This window comes from Solanum verrucosum, unplaced genomic scaffold (assembly GCF_900185275.1).
Source record: "Solanum verrucosum unplaced genomic scaffold, falcon-dt-bn FXZP01000182.1, whole genome shotgun sequence".
Lineage (NCBI taxonomy): Eukaryota > Viridiplantae > Streptophyta > Magnoliopsida > Solanales > Solanaceae > Solanum > Solanum verrucosum.
Window position 1 is genome coordinate 1,079,006 of NW_026020378.1, and position 18,572 is coordinate 1,097,577.

The 18,572-nt window shown below is 32.9% G+C and overlaps 1 protein-coding gene across 1 annotated transcript in view; it reads right to left on the reverse strand.

The window, feature by feature from the left end:
- LOC125838739 (uncharacterized) overlaps positions 1–18,572 on the reverse strand; it is a 212,914-nt gene that overhangs the window by 83,775 nt on the left and 110,567 nt on the right. The gene's annotated exons all lie outside the window — the stretch shown is intronic.

Consider the following 18,572-nt stretch of genomic DNA (forward strand, 5'->3'; position numbering starts at 1 on the left):
CTCTATTTATTAGATTGTTTTGGTATTCTGATAGGATATTTCTTATGTTTAGACTTGTCATATTAGTATGGACTAGTATCATATTTTAAAAGTTCTTGTAGTTATGACACCAAAATCTTGGATGGTATTTAGCTTTTTGCACTTCATACTTATGAAAGACTTAGTATGTTAGGTATTCTAATTTTTGTTTGCCTTTTCACCTTAATTATTTAGTTAAATTGGTAAAACTAGTAGGCTGACTTACCTATCACTTGGAAACATAGGTGCCATCACGACATGTGAATTTTGGACTGTGACACTTCCAATCCGTTCTTGTCCCATGATATATATACTTAAACTTTTGTTGGAGAGTTAAAAGAATTTTTTTTGAATATCTTTTTGGGAAAATGCACAAGTTTCCCATTCAACTATACACGAAATTTCAGCAACACACCTTAACTATACATGAGTCGTATTACCCCTTGAATTATTTTTAAGTGTAATAAACACACCCTTAACACAACCTAAAACCTATATAGCCACTCACATGATGGGAGGTGTTTTACACTCGCCTCCAAGTCATTATTATGTCAGTGCCACGTCAATCAATGATCAAATCTCTAAAAAAAAACTATAAAATTCCATGTCATTTGATTCCTCTTCTTCATTATCAACACCCACTCCATAACCACTAAACCCACTTATTTTAACCATTAAAACTCATAGCAATCACCATAAAAATTATAACCCACCACTAAATTTATCCCTTCACTACCACCGGATTCAATATCTACTATCAATTTTATTTTTCTTTCAATCCAAATAAATTTAATAAAACATGGTCCAAAATCTCCATTGAAGAAACTATCTAAATTTTGAACTCTAATTCGAGAAGAATTCAAAATTGGGGTCATTTTTTTTTTATTGAATTTGGGTCAAGATAAAGATTGATTGAAGTGAGAAGGGAAGAGAAGAAGGGAGGGTGTTATTGATGGAGAACTGAAGTGGCATGGAGGTTGGGTTGGGGTAGGGGTGGGAGGTCAAATTGTTGGAGAACTGGAGTGCGGGGGGGGGGGGCAGGAGTTGGGGTGTGAGCAGGGCAGGGTGAGGGTTGGGTGTAGGGGTAGGGGTATGACATGGATAATTGAGGAGTGGATGGTAATTAAATTATTTATTTATAATTTTTTTAAAAAAACTCTAATTTAAATTATGCTCTTTATATGTTGCCTAAATTAAATTCCTAATATGCAATTTTTTCTCATTAGCGAATTTCAAGTAATTTATTTGAGTAAAAAATGAAAAAGAAAAAAAATGCTCTCGATACTATACAAATTAATGAAACACACTGAAAAGAATTCTCTGACAATTTAAATATGTTGTGAAAAATGATAAAATTTGACTCTATTTCATAAAGAAAAAAAGAAATTTAATTTAAAAAAATATCAATTTAAGTTTTAAAGTTAATTCACTATCTCTACTAATTAATTATAAAATGTCCAATTAAAAATGAACACGTGTCCATATTAATCATATTTTAAGATTTTAATAGGGAAAATGCATAAGTACCCCCCTAGCCTATACCCAAAATCCTTGAGACACACCTAACCTTTACTAAGGTCCTATTACCCCTCCCCTCCCCCCGAACTTATTTTTTAATTAATTTTCTACCCCTTTTTGGCCTACGTGGCACTACCTTGAAAAAATTGTCAACACGCGCTGGGCCCACAAGATAGTGTCATGTAGGCCGAGAAGGGGTAGAAAATTATATATAAAATAAGTTTGGGAGGGGGGGTAATAGGACCTTAGTAAATGTTAGGTGTGTCTCAGGGATTTTGGGCATAGGCTGGGGGGGGGGGGGTACTTATGCATTTTCCCATTTTAATACCTTTTTCCGTATCTCATGTGCCTCTAAGAGAGTGAACACACTCTCTGTGACACCTCAACACAAAAGGGTGCATTTATTACACTTTTAAAATAATTCAAGGGGTAATAGGTCTCATGTATAGTTAAGGTGTGTCGTTGAGATTTCGTGTATAGTTGAGGGGGGTACTTGTGCATTTTCCCTATTTTTTTCTTCAAATAGCTTAATGAGTATATCCAAATGACTAAATCTAATTACAAATAATGAACTTGATTATCAGAAATCACAGTGACATTTGGCATGGAGTTGAATTTGTGTGTAAATTGTAATATGTTGAAAATGGAGGTGTAAAATTAAAAGGAATTAATGAGTTGGATTATTTTAGAAGAGTTTGCTTGTTGGGTTTGTTATCGACAAGTCGACTTTTAATTGGAGGGGGGGGGGGTGGGGTTAAAAGTTCACGTGGACCAATAAATTAACGTCACTTGTTTAATTAGAAGACACACTAATGACATGTCATCATTATGTTAAATAGAGATATTTTTGAACTTAAAGAAAACATTAAGGGAAATTTTGATCCAACAGATGGAATGAGGACATTTAAAAACCATTTTCAATACGTTAGGGACATTTTAACCATTTTCCTTTTTAAAAAAAAAGATTGGTTGACATCAAAATTTTACTAGATTTAAAATATAACTCTACAAGACGAGTTCAATCCATCTTCAAGCTTTCGTTAGAATTTCTTGGAGACTATTTACCTTAAATTCTAACTCATGCCTATAAAGGGACACATATTACCTGGAAGAGTCAAATCAAATATCTAATAAACTTTTGGTTATTTAGAAAGAGATCAAAACATCGCATCTCAAAATATGATAAACTCCTAGATTTTCACAAAGAGATCAAGACATTGAATATTGCCTTCCTCAAATCGACACCTGATATTCCTAGCGATCAAATACATTACAAAAAGGTTCAGATCATCCTACATTTAAGAAATACGTTACTAACAACCCTTAAATTATCGAGAAAAGTCATATGGAAGAATCAAGGGATAAAAAAGTTGTGTTCTCAAATATTTATCGATAAAATCTCTTTTGTCACGACCCGAGCCTACACCCTGGACGTTGCCGACACTCGAGAACTATTGATGGTCCCCAAGCGAACCCTCATCCTGGCTGCCTACAAGCGGAAGACAAACTCAAGCATACAAAGCTTAAAAGTGAATAAAATTCTTAAAACTCAAATTCAAAGTTTAACTCAAATGATTTACTCTGAATTTAAATAGTATTCAACTAGCCAAAAATAGGCAACTCAAGTCTTTAAAACATTTAACAAAATAAATGGACAGACTTTTGAAACTCTATTGTCTATCTATGAAGCCTCTAACTGACAAAGATGGAAGTTGGGACAAGACCCACGACATCCTAACAACTGATATAACTGAAAGTACAAGTGGAACCCTCCGGAAGCAAGGAGGCTCACCATAGCTAACTCGAACTGCATATGGTATCAACAAAGCGCATGCTGATGATCCTGAATCCCTGTATCTTCATCATGAAACGACGCACGCCAAATGGCTCAGTACGTGGAATGTACGAGCATGTAAGGGGAATTCTAAAGCATAAACATAGGCTTGAACTTGATAAAAAGGAAACATACTTACTTCTTCTGAACTCACTCAACTCAACTCAAGAATAAGATACTCAACTCAAAGATATTACTTAACTCAAAGGTACTCAACTCAGATTACTCAACTCTGGATACTCAACTCAATATAAAGCAACAATAAGAGATACAATATATGAAAAACTTTTAAAACAATAGAAAACAACTCAATGTATTTAAGAATACAATTTACTCAATTTGTATGCAAGAATACAATATAAACTTTGTTTGTATATGAAAATACAAAATAAACTTTGTGTATATAAGAATACAAAATATCTCTATGGGAGTTTCTCTAACCGACAACTATCACTATGAGTTATGTGATGATACAACGTCTCGTCCACACTACCAGAACTGTCCTATACTTTGCCAGGGTATAAGACCTCTCAACTAAGTGGATCCACTAGTCTATGCTAAAAAGCATTAAGGAATTATCTAAAAAGTATGACCATTTCTACCCACGTTGGCCACATGGTTTATGGGGGTTGTGAGTTATCTGAACTCTCCCCCATATCGGTGCTCAATACTACTCCCAAAATATACTAGCTCATATTTTTAAAAACACAACTTTTCTATGGTTTGAGATTATTATTCAAAAATATTTCTCTTAAAAAAGATGGTACTCAAACTGCTCAAAACACTTTTGGAAATCTCAGTTTCCTCTCATCTTAAATGTGAAAACATTTACTCTTGGGAATACTTAGTTCCCATATATCATTTTAAAGAAAATGAACTCAACCTTGCTCTTTCTCAAAAACATTTCAAAATCGTATTATAATATGATCATTGATGACTCGGGAAGTCATACTGCATAAACATTTATGGTATATCTAGATACCATACTGCTCATACATTGATGGCATACTCGATTTTCATACTAATCATATTTTAGAAAACTCTTTTCTCAAAACTCATCTTTACTTTCTCAAAACTCAGTTTAAGAACTCAAGTGTTGGCTTTAAAAAAGCTTTTTAAAATTTATAACTCAAATTATAGGGTTCATGTGAAATTATGAACATGAACGACTCAACTTAGGTTTCTTAATAGAAATAAAGAAGCTCAGTACTCAGAAATCAAGACTTAATGATACTACTCATCTCTAGACTGTTCGACTCATAGGGTTCAATGCAGAATTATGGGCATGAACAACTCAACTCAAGGGCTTTATGGGTTACATGTAGTAGTCCCATCAGTAGGAATATAGTCTCAGAAGGATTAGGAACTCAATGCTCAATGCTCAAAGACTTAGAACTCGAAGATGCTACTCCTCTCGAAGATACTCAACTGATGGAGTGCATGTGGAATTTATGGGCATGAACGACTCGACTCAAGGGTCTAAATAACAATATGGAACTCAGGTATACGACTCTTCTCATTCTCAAACTTACTTCCTCAAAATTCAGTTTAAAACTCAAGTGTTGGCTTTGAAAAACTTCTAAAGATTTATAACTCAAATTAATGTTTATGCTGAAATATAGACATGAACAAATCAACTCAAAGATCTCAATAAAAATATAGAAACTCAATAATTAGGAATAATTTTTTAAAAAAGAACCATAAACTGAAGAACTCAAATCAACTTATCTTAAGAATACTCAAATCTAGGGGTAGAATCCTAGATTTCTCTTTTACTGATTTGGAAGAAGATGTAGGACGTGAGGACGAACTAGTCCAACACTATGATAACCTTACATACCTGGAAAAACAAGGTTCTTGAAGAATCTTGAAGAAGAACTTGATTAGAAGCCTTGAAACCCTAGCTTGAAGGTAAACGATCAAGAAAACCTTTATTGAGATTCTTGAATTAGTTTCTTGAAATCTCTATGGCCAAGAATTATGAGTTTCATTAGTGATTCATAATTGTATGAAGGAATTTGAGTTGAAAAAAATGGAATTCTTGGAAAAAGACGAAGAAATCTTGAATGGAGTCTTCTACTTTGATTTTTCCTTAGGGTTTGAGATAGAAGATAATGATGGATTAAAAGATGAAAATCTAATTGTTTTGAGCCTTTTATTGGTCAAGAAATTCGTTTAGGGTTTTGTTGGAGGTAAAAAGACAAAAACAACTTTTTTTAATATTTTCCCGTCGGCTAATTCGTAACAGCACTGTATAGGTTACTAAAATAGTCATAACTTTTTACTCAGAAATTGGATTAACGCGAAATTGGCGGCGTTGAAAAGTAGATTCAAATACTTTTAATTGGATAGGTTATGACTCACGTAACTCTTTATATTCTAAAAGATATGGTCGTTTGAAGTTGATCCAAGTAGAATCTTACATCAAAACTTAATCGATAAGGAAACTTCAAGAACACTTATCAAGAACTTATATCCTTAAATTTCAAGTACGAAATTATGCTGAATAAATCATGATTGGTGTGTGGGTGAATGAACCCAACACTATGGAAGCTTACATACTTCAAAGAACTGGGTTATTGGCGAAATCTTGAATTTCTTGAACGAACGCTTGAAACTTTGAACTTTTTTTCCTCTTGAATATTCTCTGTAAAACTCTAAACGCTTTTGGGGATGAATGAAACTAATTCTAATAAGTTTAGACTCGTAAAACATTACTAAAAACGCTTAAATCCGATTGGGTAAGGAAAAGACCAAAATATCCCTCATATTTTCGGGTAACTTTCCTTATTTGGACAACCCGACTTCAAACGGGCATATCTCCCTCATACGAGCTCGAAATCTAGCAAACTCGGTGGCGTTGGAAAGATAATTCAAAGAACTTTCATTAGCTATATTCTAGCCCACCTAAATCATCCTTTAGTGAGAGTTATTGTCGTTTGAAGTTGATCCAAAACTCATAACTTAAGCATAACTTGCAAAATTTCAGATTTTGCTATTTCCAATTTAATTCTTTTTATAAATCAAGGTGCTACATCTAGTGTGACCTTAATACTTAAGAAATTTTAAATTTCTTGGTAAAATAGTACTCACAACGAAGGATGATTCGAGTCTAAGTTCGAAAAAATTTCGGGGGTGTTGCATCTTCTTCTTTATATTTTGTTTGTGCTTGAAAAGAATGATATAGGGAGAAAATATATTTGAGACAAAAATAATAAGATGGATCAATTGGTAAACATATAATATACGTAATACAAATCGCAAACGTTAAACTTTTTCATATACATATGTGTATGTACATAGCATATGCCAGTATGTGTATGTGTATAAAGAAAAAAAGTTACAGACATACCATATAAGAAGAGATAAATGATAAGGATAGAGGGATAGAGACAGAAGATGGAGGGAAAGGAAAAGAAACTTAACCGAGCAAAATAAACAGACAAAGAAGTGTGAATACAATGGTTGATTCCTTTTTCATCTTCTTTACAACTTCACTATATCTCCAATCTCAATGATAATCTTTTTATTTTGTATATTGATTCAAAACGGAAGTCCTAATATATATAAGACATAGGTGGTACACCAACTTTCCAAGTGAATTCAATCAATAAATTTTTAAATCTAGATGAAGTGGGTAAATTACAAATTAAATGTAACCAGTAAACTATTCTATGGAAGTTGGAGAAGAAAATGAATTAGCTTTTGAACCTATTATTTAGTGCTTAAATAAAAATTAGATTTATAACATCCATATTATTGACACCCAATTTTGACCGACTTATATCTTATTTTGATTAATATTTGTTTAAATAAATATTTTTAAAATTAATTTCTTTTATTTATATATGTAAACTAGTTTATTATTTTTCTCTAAACTATTAGTACCGATATTCATAATTTATAACAATTCATCTCTTATTTATCACTATTTGTCTCCATCAACATGCTTGCTTCAACAGGGGCATTTCTGAAAAAGGTTAATTTTTTTTGGTTTTATTTAAATTTAAATAGTGTAATTTTTTTTAGAAATTATGATACCCTCTTAGCTTTGACCTTTAATTTTAAATTCATATATACTGTAGTTGTAGCTTTACTATTTTGAATATAACTAATATTTATATAAATTTTATAACTACTGTGAATAAAAATATTAATTATCGATGAAGAAAATTGTGAATCAACCCACCGGACCGTGCAGACACCTACTCTAACACCTAAGACATTAAATGTGAAACTGAACAAATTATAAGTTAACACCCTATTTACATATAGAAATACTCTTAACTCAATTTAAAAATAAATTCCTTTTAGTATAGAATTACACTGAACCTTTCCCAAAGAATTAGTCTAACCAAGTACAACAACTTTTAAGAGGATACACAATTTATATTAAATAGACATAGCTCCCACCATGAAGGAAAAAGAGTAGAAGCTATCAGAGATCAATTTCTTCTTCACCTATGAAACATATCTAAATCCTGAAACCAAACTATGCCAAATGGCATAGCAAGAGAGTAGCAATACAAATAACATGTATTGTTGGGCATCATCAGTCGACCAGAATCCACCACATAACATCATGCAAATTAATCAATCGAAATATGCAATTTGAAGATAAAATTAGCTATAATGACCCTCCAGGCCATTTCCACTATTTTAAAATATTTTTGATATTTAGAGCTTTCCCTATAGCAACCTTAAGAAGTTTATGATTTGTTGAGACTGATAGTTCAATCGTCGGGTTGTTCGTTTGAGTTTTGTGCGAGATTCTATATTTTGGAGCCTTTGATACTTGAACGGTTTACTTCGGTCAAAAGTTTAGATAGACATCCTCAAAATGGAATGTTGATGGTTTTGTTAGCTGGGGATCATTGAGTATGGTCTATAAAGACCTTTGGTTCATGTCCCGAGTTCCCAATATGAGTTTGAGCTTTTAAGAGAGATGTTGGAAAACTTAGCCCAAACTTGACTACAGTCAATATTCAGAAAATTAATTGTCCTTTGATAATTCTTTTAGTGCATTAGCTATGGAATGTTGAATTTGGTTTTGTATATAACCTTTAGCTTGGTGTCGAGGTCTTCATTTTGATCTTGGACACTCGGTTGCTTTCTTTGTAATAGTTAAAGTGTTGACATCAACAAAAATATTTAATAAATGACATCTTAATGTTGTATAGTTGATTCTATTGAGTCCATAATATCTTTAACAATCAGATTTCACATATGATTTGTGTTCATGTGACTCTGAATGAGTCCGGAGCATCAAAATCAAAGTTTAGCCTGTGTTGGTACTGGTGCAACCGCTTAAGCGGCCTCCGGACCGCTTTGGTGATGTTCTACCAACCTTGAATTACTCCTTCAAATGATGATTCTTCAAAAATCCTTTCATTCCCTAAAAAGAGATGTTTTTTCTTATGTTATAGTTGTTGAGTTGGTTGGAGTATTTCGGGTCTGAGGCCTTGATTGAGGATTAGTTGGATTCCAGGTTAGTTTATGTGCATTAGGTGTGAGGTATTGCGGTGTTATGCCTTTCTGCGATTTGGATGTTATTGTTTGGATGCTGGTGATGGCATGTATTGCATTGGTTTCTCATTCTCATGTAATTTGTAGTATGACCCCGGTGCATGCATTGGTTCTCAACATCTTCTTTGAGAAGTAGGGGTTTTTCCCGAATTACTTCTAACTGATATTTCTATGGGAGTTATACTACATTTACTACTTTATAAATGAGATTTGAAATAAAGAGGCATCGAGGATGCACTCACTTTTTACTTGATCGGTTGGAGAGTCGCCGACCCTTTGGATATTGTTTGTTCTATATTTTCTCTAGTCACCATGATGGATCAGATCCAACCGGATCAGTTATGTAAGACATAGATTAGGACCATATAGGTATATACAAATGTGTGATCCATTGAACATGAAGAAGAAGGCACATGGGTCTTACCTGATTGTCGGAGGCAGAAGGTAGGTGTATATACCTTGGCACGAGACACTTGGAACTGATGGTACTACTAATTTTATTTTATAATTCACACTCATATGCATTGCCTATCACCAACATAATTGGTTGTTTGTACTTGTTGATCTTATAGGGTGTCGTACGAGTTTAGTTTGTTGTTGTTTACGTTCTGGGCATATGGGGGCTCAATAAGGTTATTGTTTGATTGATTGTGTACTTAAAGCAGTATAAAGGCGGTCCCTTGTTTGATGGTAGATACTGCCTTTATTCCCTTCTAATTGACATTCTTTATGTAGGGTTTAGTTTAGAATGGCCTTCTTGGCTCTTATGTGATATTTGTGGTTCTTCCATAAGTATTCTTTTCATTAGTTGTCATCCTTAGTTGAATTTTGTTGTAAATAGGTTTTTGGTTGTCACGATCCGAGTCTATACCCTGGACGTGGCCGGCACTCGAGAACCATTGTTGATCCCCAAGGGAACCCTCATCCTGATTGACTACAAGCGGAAGACTAACTCAAGAATACAAAAACTTAAAAACTGAATAAAATTAATGAAACTCAAATTCAAAGCTTTAACTCAAATAATTTACTTTGAATATAAATGGAATATTCAACTTGTCACGACCCGAGAGCACTCCTACAAGCCCTTAGCATTCATCACATTAGATATGAAAAATAGTGCAGAATTAAAAACTCTTTAAATAAAATCCCATAAGACTCAAAGGTCACTTTTAAAAACATCATTCAAAAGTACACAAGCGGAATACTAAGTCTCTTAGCCATCTTAGACATAAACGTGAAAACATACTAGGGACACGGCCCTTTACAATCAAAAGAAGTCTATTAAGTCTATTACAAGAATCTTATCATAAAACTAGAATAGAAAAGTCTTGCCCTCGACATATGAGGACATACCACAAAATCTAGGAAGAACTTCAAATCCCAAGTTTACTACAAAACCCGCTCACTTGCCGGAACCTACACTTGTAGAAAATAGAGAAATATGGAATTAGCACAATTAAGTACTAAGTATGATGACCATGCAAAAACATGCTAAAAAAGGACATTTATTTGAAATATGTGCTTTCATGCCATTTTTGATAAAACCTTCATATCACAATTATAAGAGACACATTTCAAGTCATCATCCACATATAAGACAATACCCACATAATAGACATACTCAACTAGTACCAATGTACAATACATGAATATAATTGACAAGTAAGCCTTTTCATCATTTCATGACCTCTATCTCAAGTTACCCAAAGCCACACTTAAGTGAAACATGAAGTGACCGCCCATACAATCTCTTTATATACACCTAAGTGTTCCTAAGGGTTACCATAGATAAGGAATGTACCATTACAATATAACATGCTAAGTCAAAATTCTTTAATGAACCACTTTAGGAGACATTTAAGCACATAAGGGGACTTTCACATAATAGTCGTTAGACTTAGGGAACTCACTTTAGTATCTTCAAAGCCTACTCGTGCCATGTGTAGATAGCATCCCATACTACTACCTACACGTTGTAGAACCTATCCAATAACTAGAGTGCACATCCCACATGATGGGAATAGGCATAACCGACATAGACCATACTAGCTAGGTATGGAATCCGGAGTCTATCCTACTCCGTGGAGGTTGTTCTACTTGCCAAAGGTAGAACTAGTAAGCAACCCATGTAGGCACATGGTTTAGGGGATGTCCAAGGAAGTTCATTGTGCCTAATCTCATACTCAACTAGGCCACCTTCCTAACCACATCCACTCGGTGCTAGCCTTGTTTCCCATAGAGTATTCATTCACATATGTACTTAGAGAGGGTTCCTTTTCTAGTTCAACCAACTCATAGTACCTCTTCCCGAGAAAGGCCCCATCTCTAAGTCATGGCCGATCAAGGTTCATAAGGATAGCTCATTTGACTTTCTTAGATAAGGATTTTCATGCCGTTCCGGCTCCATCCATCTCTAAGTCTATCATCTCACTCAAGAAGGGAACTTCGCCCTAAGGCCCATCCTTCAAGGTTATACATTTACTTAGGAAAGCTAGACTTATGAAAAGGCACAATTTCTTAGTTCTGCCGATTCAAGTCTTGGCCTAGAATTCCTCTTTTAGCATTTATAGAAAGGGTATCATTTCTTAGTTCTAGCCCACTTCACACATTCATGCATTCAAGACTTTAAGTAACAAGGAGGGACACTTTAGTCTACCAACCAAGTCACAACATTTTCATTTAAGGATACTTCATAATCCAACATCTTTTCATATATACATCATGAGAAAAAAAATCATACTTTAAATCACAATGCTATCCACTTTACATAGGATCATCACAAGATCACATAAACTTTACATATAACTTCATATAGGACTTTACATATAGCCTCATTCATATATAATAATATAACAATACAATAACACTCATATAATGCCCTTCATGGCCTCAATTCACAATAATACCACACAAGAACAAGATATAACACTTCCACCAAAGGTGGATTCAACCTACCAACAACAATCGTCACATATGGACATTTAAAGAGAACATACTTTCAATTACACTACAATAACACTTTGTACAAGATCACCTTATAACCATAAGAATACCTTCACATATTTACCTTCACATAGTACTATAACACTTCATAACTTGATAACACTTTAATTCAATAGATAATGCCTTCAAGGCCATATTCATAATACAATCCATAATTAAACACCTCCACCATAAGTGGATCAAACCAAGCAAGAACAATTATATCAATAATATGAGATTAAGCCAACTTACCATCCTCCAAAGCCATCCTCAACATTAATCAATAGATATAGAAAATCATAAACATCAACAATACAATCTATTCTAAGCATAAATTCATCAATACCCAATCATTATCAACAAACCCATTTCGTAAGTCGAATATAGGAATTTGTGAAATCAAGGGTTCATGAGATTTTTCACTTGAAAACATCAATTTAATATCAACAATATCACAATCCATCATTTAAAACCATTTAATGCAAGAACCCTTGAGTAGAGTAACAAATAGAAGTTTTTCATAACTTTTGAGAATTTGAAAACCCTTTGAAATTGGTTCTAAAGAGAAAACTAGCTTTAGATAAAGAGCCACCATACCTTAGTATTGAGAAAACCCACGAAAATTTGATGCAAGAAACCTTCAATTCGAAACCCTAGTTCCAACTTGACCTTTGCCTTCAATGGTGTTCTAGAGAGAACCCCCTTTTTTTTTTGAAGAATGAATTAAAACAAACCTTTTTAAAAGTTTTAATACCATGTATAGAAATTAGAAATAATATAAAATATACCCACTTTTTAATTTAACTAAAATTAATATTTACGAAAATGCCCCTTGCCTACATGGACCTACCAAATAAAACTAAGGCAAAGTCCAATTTTTATTTTGGAAAATTTCATAACTCCAATTTATGCTTAAACTTTAAAAATTCATACGTTAGGCTCTAGTTTCACCTATCTATTTTTAGGGTCGCTACACAACTAGCCAATAGGCAACTCAAGTCTTTAAAACATTTAATAAGATAAATGAAACAGACTTCTCAAACTCTACTTTTGTAAAACTCCGGAAACTAGAGCTTTACATGAGAGTTAGAGTCGTAAACGTACCTTCCCGTACCTTAAAATATAGGGTTTCATGTTAGAACGTCAAGGTACAAACCCCAAGGACTAACCATGGGTCCTTGAGGAAAACACTTGGAAGCTGCTTGGGCAGTGACCCACGCCTCGTGGGTGAGGGGCTTAGGTCAAGGCCTGGAAAATAGGTTCCAGAACCCCGACCCACGGTTCACCAGCACGCCACGTGGGTCCACCCATGGGCTATGGTCGTGGGTGAGGCCTGAAACTACCTTTTGGCAGTTACACTTAGGGGGCATTTTGGGGTTTTCCATTTTAAGTTAATATTAAGTGATGACGTTTTACACTAAATTAAACTAACTATATAAGGTTTTTAAGTCCCTACATTAAGTCATCTTCTTCACAATTCCAAAATTCCAAATCAAAATCAACTTTTCCCCCAAAATTCTCTCTAGAACTCCAAGGAAGAAGAAGAAGAAAGTGAAAACTATGGTTGAAGGAGCAAGTTTTTTTACTCAATTTCGTTGGGAATTCATCACCAAGGTATGGTAGTCCTTCATCCATGGATTGTCTTCATCCATGGAGTCCCTCCAAACTCAATTTCAAACTAGTAATTCCCCCAAAAGCTAGAGTTTTACTCCAAGTCATGGATTCCTTTCCAAAAATGATTCTAATGATTTAATTACTTTATATTATGATTGAATTGATGTTTTGTTATGGTTTTATGATGAAATATCCCAAGAATCCATGAAATCCCCATATTCCCAACTTATGACCTTGTGATGTGGGTGAATTGTAGAAAGAAGAGTATTATGAGATTATGCTTATGGTAATTTTGTTAATTGAATCAAGTTATTATCCATGTCTAATGTAGTAATTTTAGATGTGTTGATGGAATATGATCTATGGTCCTTGAAGGGAAAAATATGTGAATTATGCATGATTATGAGCTTTATGTATATGCTTCAAGAACACTTTGAGAGTAAAGTGATTATGATTATGATCTAGTTGTTGTGTTGTTGGAAGGTTATCCTCATGTACACACTTATGTATGAGTATGATATGATGTGAGTAGTTTCCTCACAATATGATGATTCTAAGGTTGAAAGGTTATTCTCACCTATTGAATCTAGGAGCTATAGTAGGATTTTTATTGGATTGAGTGTCAAGACATTCTTCTATGATTATGAACTTAAGTCAAGACTTAATATGAACTCCATGGGAATTATGCTTAGCACCGAGTGGATAGTGATATGAGATAGAAGTCTTCACGTTAGTAGATGCCGAGTTTCTAGGAGCAATCTCTTGGGATGGAAGCCTTCACGTTAGTAGAGGCCGGGTTTCTAGTAGCAATCCCCTTATCCCATAAACCATATGCCCTCATAGGTCTTTAGCTAGTGGATCTACCTAAGCTAAGAGTATGGTTCTACCTTAGGCAAGTAGTACAACCCCTTTTCGATGTGGAGTAAACACTAGATTCCATGTTAAGCTCACATGGTCTATGTCGGTTAATGCTTATCCCATTATGATAGTATGAACAAGAATATGAATTATGAACTATAGTTACTCAAGGAGCTTTACTTAGTATGGGTGGGATTATGGGATCTTATTCATGCATTGCACAAGTATGCTTTGAAGGTATTCTATGGTATGTTCTTTATGGTATGATGATCTATGAGTTGGTTATGATTATGACTTATGCCTTTCCATTATCTTCTAAATGATGCTTTAACTTAGTAAATTGCATGCATTCAACTAAAATGTCCCTTTTTGCATGATTTCAAGGTTTTTATGCATGATTATCATACTTAGTGTATTTTTGTACTAACCCATATTTTCCTACATTTTTCTCAAGTGTAGGGTCTGGTTCTTAAGGCGGTCATCATTTGGTTCAAGCTTGGATTCGACTATTCTCTTTGCTTGTTGGTGAGTCCTCATGGTTCGAGGACAAATATTGTCATTTAGTAGTTTCATTCTTGTATTTGACTTTCAGATTATGTTGTATGGGCTGTGATCCTATTTGATTCGACTATTGTAATAGATGGCTAATTGAGACAAGTCTAGACTTCCGCTTTCCTTTATGAAAAAAATTGGACTTGAAAATGTGTTTTACGCTTTATTGTTCTGATGCTTTATGCTATGATATGCTATGCTAAGTGGCTTACATGGTGCCTTTCGGGGTTCTATGTGCCTTGTTACGTCTAGGGGGTACCCTTGTATAAATTTGACTGAAGGAAATGAAAGCATCGAATTGGAATATTATGTGTTCATTATAATAAGATAAAATACTCTGTAAGTTTTCATTATAAAAATATGAGATATTCTCTTATACCTCAAACATGTCTTAATTTTGACTTTCAACAACAAGGACATGTGCACAATCCTAAGACGCAATGTGGTTTACATCCACAAGAACATCTACCCATATAAACATTGTCTTTATTAAAAGAAACATTTCTCCTTATTCTTACATGACATACACATTTTCCATCATAACAAAGCACAAATCCAAGTTTACAAGAATGAGGATTACAATCTTTTGTTGTTTGACACTGCTGATCTTCTCCCAATACCATACATGATTGTAAACCTATATCACAACAAAATAAATATTAATGTCATTGATTCAAGTAAATTCATTGACAATAAATAGAATTTAAACATATATAGTCTCTTCATGTTACTACCACTATGTTTATAATGATGTTCAATCAATTAATATTTGATATGATCTTGTGACCAGGGTAAAACTTGTAAACTTCAAATTAATAATAAATAAATAAATATTTTCTAATTTTCACTTTGTACGTCAAAATAAAGTGGGGAATTAAATTTAATAAATAAAAAAGTTTGAAAATATTTCATAATATTTGTATGGCTATACAAGATTTGGCAAAAACAATTGCCTCGTAGAGCCATATAGTCAATCAAAATATCTAAATTTACACTAAACTATCAAATTAATTTTGATGTATTCTCTGTAATAATTTGATGCATATCCTAGTGAGAAATTAAATAGATCTAAATGTAACCTTAAAAAATTAATAAATATCCAAAATACCTTATTTGAGTTCCACTAAATCAACGAAATCAGACCCATTCTTCTATGACAAAAAAATTGATATAGGGAGAAAATATATTTGAGACAAATAATAATATGGATCAATAGACAAACATATATAAGTGTAATACAAATCGCAAACGTTTAACTTTTTCATATACATGTGTATGTACATAGCATATGACAATATGTGTATATGTATAAAGAAAAAAAAGTTACTGACTTATCATACAAAAAGAGAAATGAGAAGGATAGAGGGATAGGGAGAGAGAAGATGAGGAAAAAGGAAAAGAAACTTAACCGAGTAAAATAAACACACAAAGAAGAGTGAATACAATGGTTGATTCCTTCTTCATCCTCTTTACAACTTCACTATATCTCCAATCTCAATGATAATCTTTTTATTTTGTATATTGATTCAACACGCAAGTCCTAATATATATAAGACATAGGTGGTACACCAACTTGCCAAGTGAATTCAATCAATAAATTTTTAAATCTAGAAGAAGTGGGTAAATTACAAATTAAATACAACTAGTCAACTATTTTATGGAAGTTGGAGCAGAAAATTAATTAGCTTTTGGACTTATTATTTAGTGCTTAAATAAAAATAGATTTTTGAAATTCATATTGTTGACACCCAATTTTAACCGACTTATCTTATTTTGATTACAATTTATTTAAATAAATATTTTAAAAATTAATTTCTTTTATTTATATATGTAAACTAGTATATTATTTTTGCCCAAACTAGTAATATTGATATTCATAATTTTATAATAATTCATCTTTATTTATCACTATTTGTCTCCATCGACGTGCCTGCTTCAGCAGGGGCATTTTCGAAAAAGATTAATTTATTTTATTTTATTTTAATTTAAATATTGTACTTTTTTAGAAATTATGATATCCTCTTTAGCTTTAGCCTTTAATTTTAAATTCAAACATACTTTAGGTGTAGCTTTATCATTTCGAATATCACTAATATTTATTTAAATTTTATAACTACTTTGAATAAAAATATCAATTATTGATGAAGAAAATTGTGAATAAACTCATTGCACTGTGCGAACACCTACTCTAACACCTATATAGGAGAACTCTTACCCCCTAACTAAGACATTAAATGTGGAACTTAAAAAACTATAAGCTAACACCCTATTTACATATATAAATACTCTTCTGTCACGACCCAAAAATGCACGTGATGACACATGTTTATTCCCACCAAGACAAATCATCCTCAACCCAATGAAAAAGAAAGAAATGCGGAAATATAAAACTAGAACAAGATCAAAGGTGGGAAATTTATTCATTCTAAACAATACTCCAAAACCTGGTTGTCACGTGTACAAGCCACTAATATAAAAATAGAATTTGAAAGATAAATACAAGTCTCATAGTCTTTGTTTCTCAAATAGAATAAAACATAATGTAAAGGAACAAGAGGGCCCACCGAATGACAAGCACCTACCGCTCAAAATCCTTGACAAGCCTCAAAATCAGAAGAAGGAGAAAGAGATCACACGGGTCAGGGATCGGAACCTACACAAGTGTAGAAATAAGGGGTGAGTACCAACATCATGGTACCCAGTAAGCAACTTAATAAATAAGGAAACCTAGCAAGAATTTTGAGTACCTTTTACACTCCAAATGAACCTCCTCAAACTACAAGCTGCACAGAAATCAGTCCAACCTAACAAGTCTACAATACACGGCACACAAGACCCAATATTCACAGTTCGATAGTCATAATTCAAGAATAAAAAAAGTCAAGTAAGTCAACCTCAATGTCAAGTAGATTAATCACACGTAACAAGTACATCAATCACATTTAACAAGTAGGCCACACATAAGAACATAAATGCATCAAATCACTGTTGTGCCGTAATTTTACTATATTCAGAAAAATCACTTTTTTGAAATGTTCTAAGTATAAAACAATTTGAGAAAAATACTTAGAAAAGAGTCACCACTTAATTTTTTAAAGAAATTAAGAAAACTTATAATTTTCAAAGATTTAAACAGAAAAAATCATTTGAAAATATCAAAGAGGGTTCGGGGTTCAATTTACACTTCGAGAAGGGTTAAAGCATTAGAATTGTTCGCTAACATGTGGTTGACCTGTGACTTGACTAAAATATATTGACTATTTTTAGGAAAAAAAGGATTTAACATAAAATAATAAGTTACAATATTTGATTAACTTTGAAAAAATAGTTAAATAAATGACACATTTTATTTTATTTTATTTTTTTAGAGAAAGGGATCCAAAATGGAACATTTGACTTGAAATACAAGTGATTAGAATTTTAATAAAACTAGATTAATTAGGATTTATTTAATTCATTAAGAAAAAAAAATTTGAACTCAAACCATTTTAAATTGGTTGGAGAGTAAATTGGGTTAAAATTTTGAGAAAATGACTAAAGTAAGGAAGGGAAAACGTTTTAATTATTTTTAAGTTTATTTGAGAAAATTCTCTAACTTAAACAATTTTAAAAATGAATAAAATATGATTAAGTGAAGAAGTACCAAAGAACACTTTCCTTCTTTTTTTTG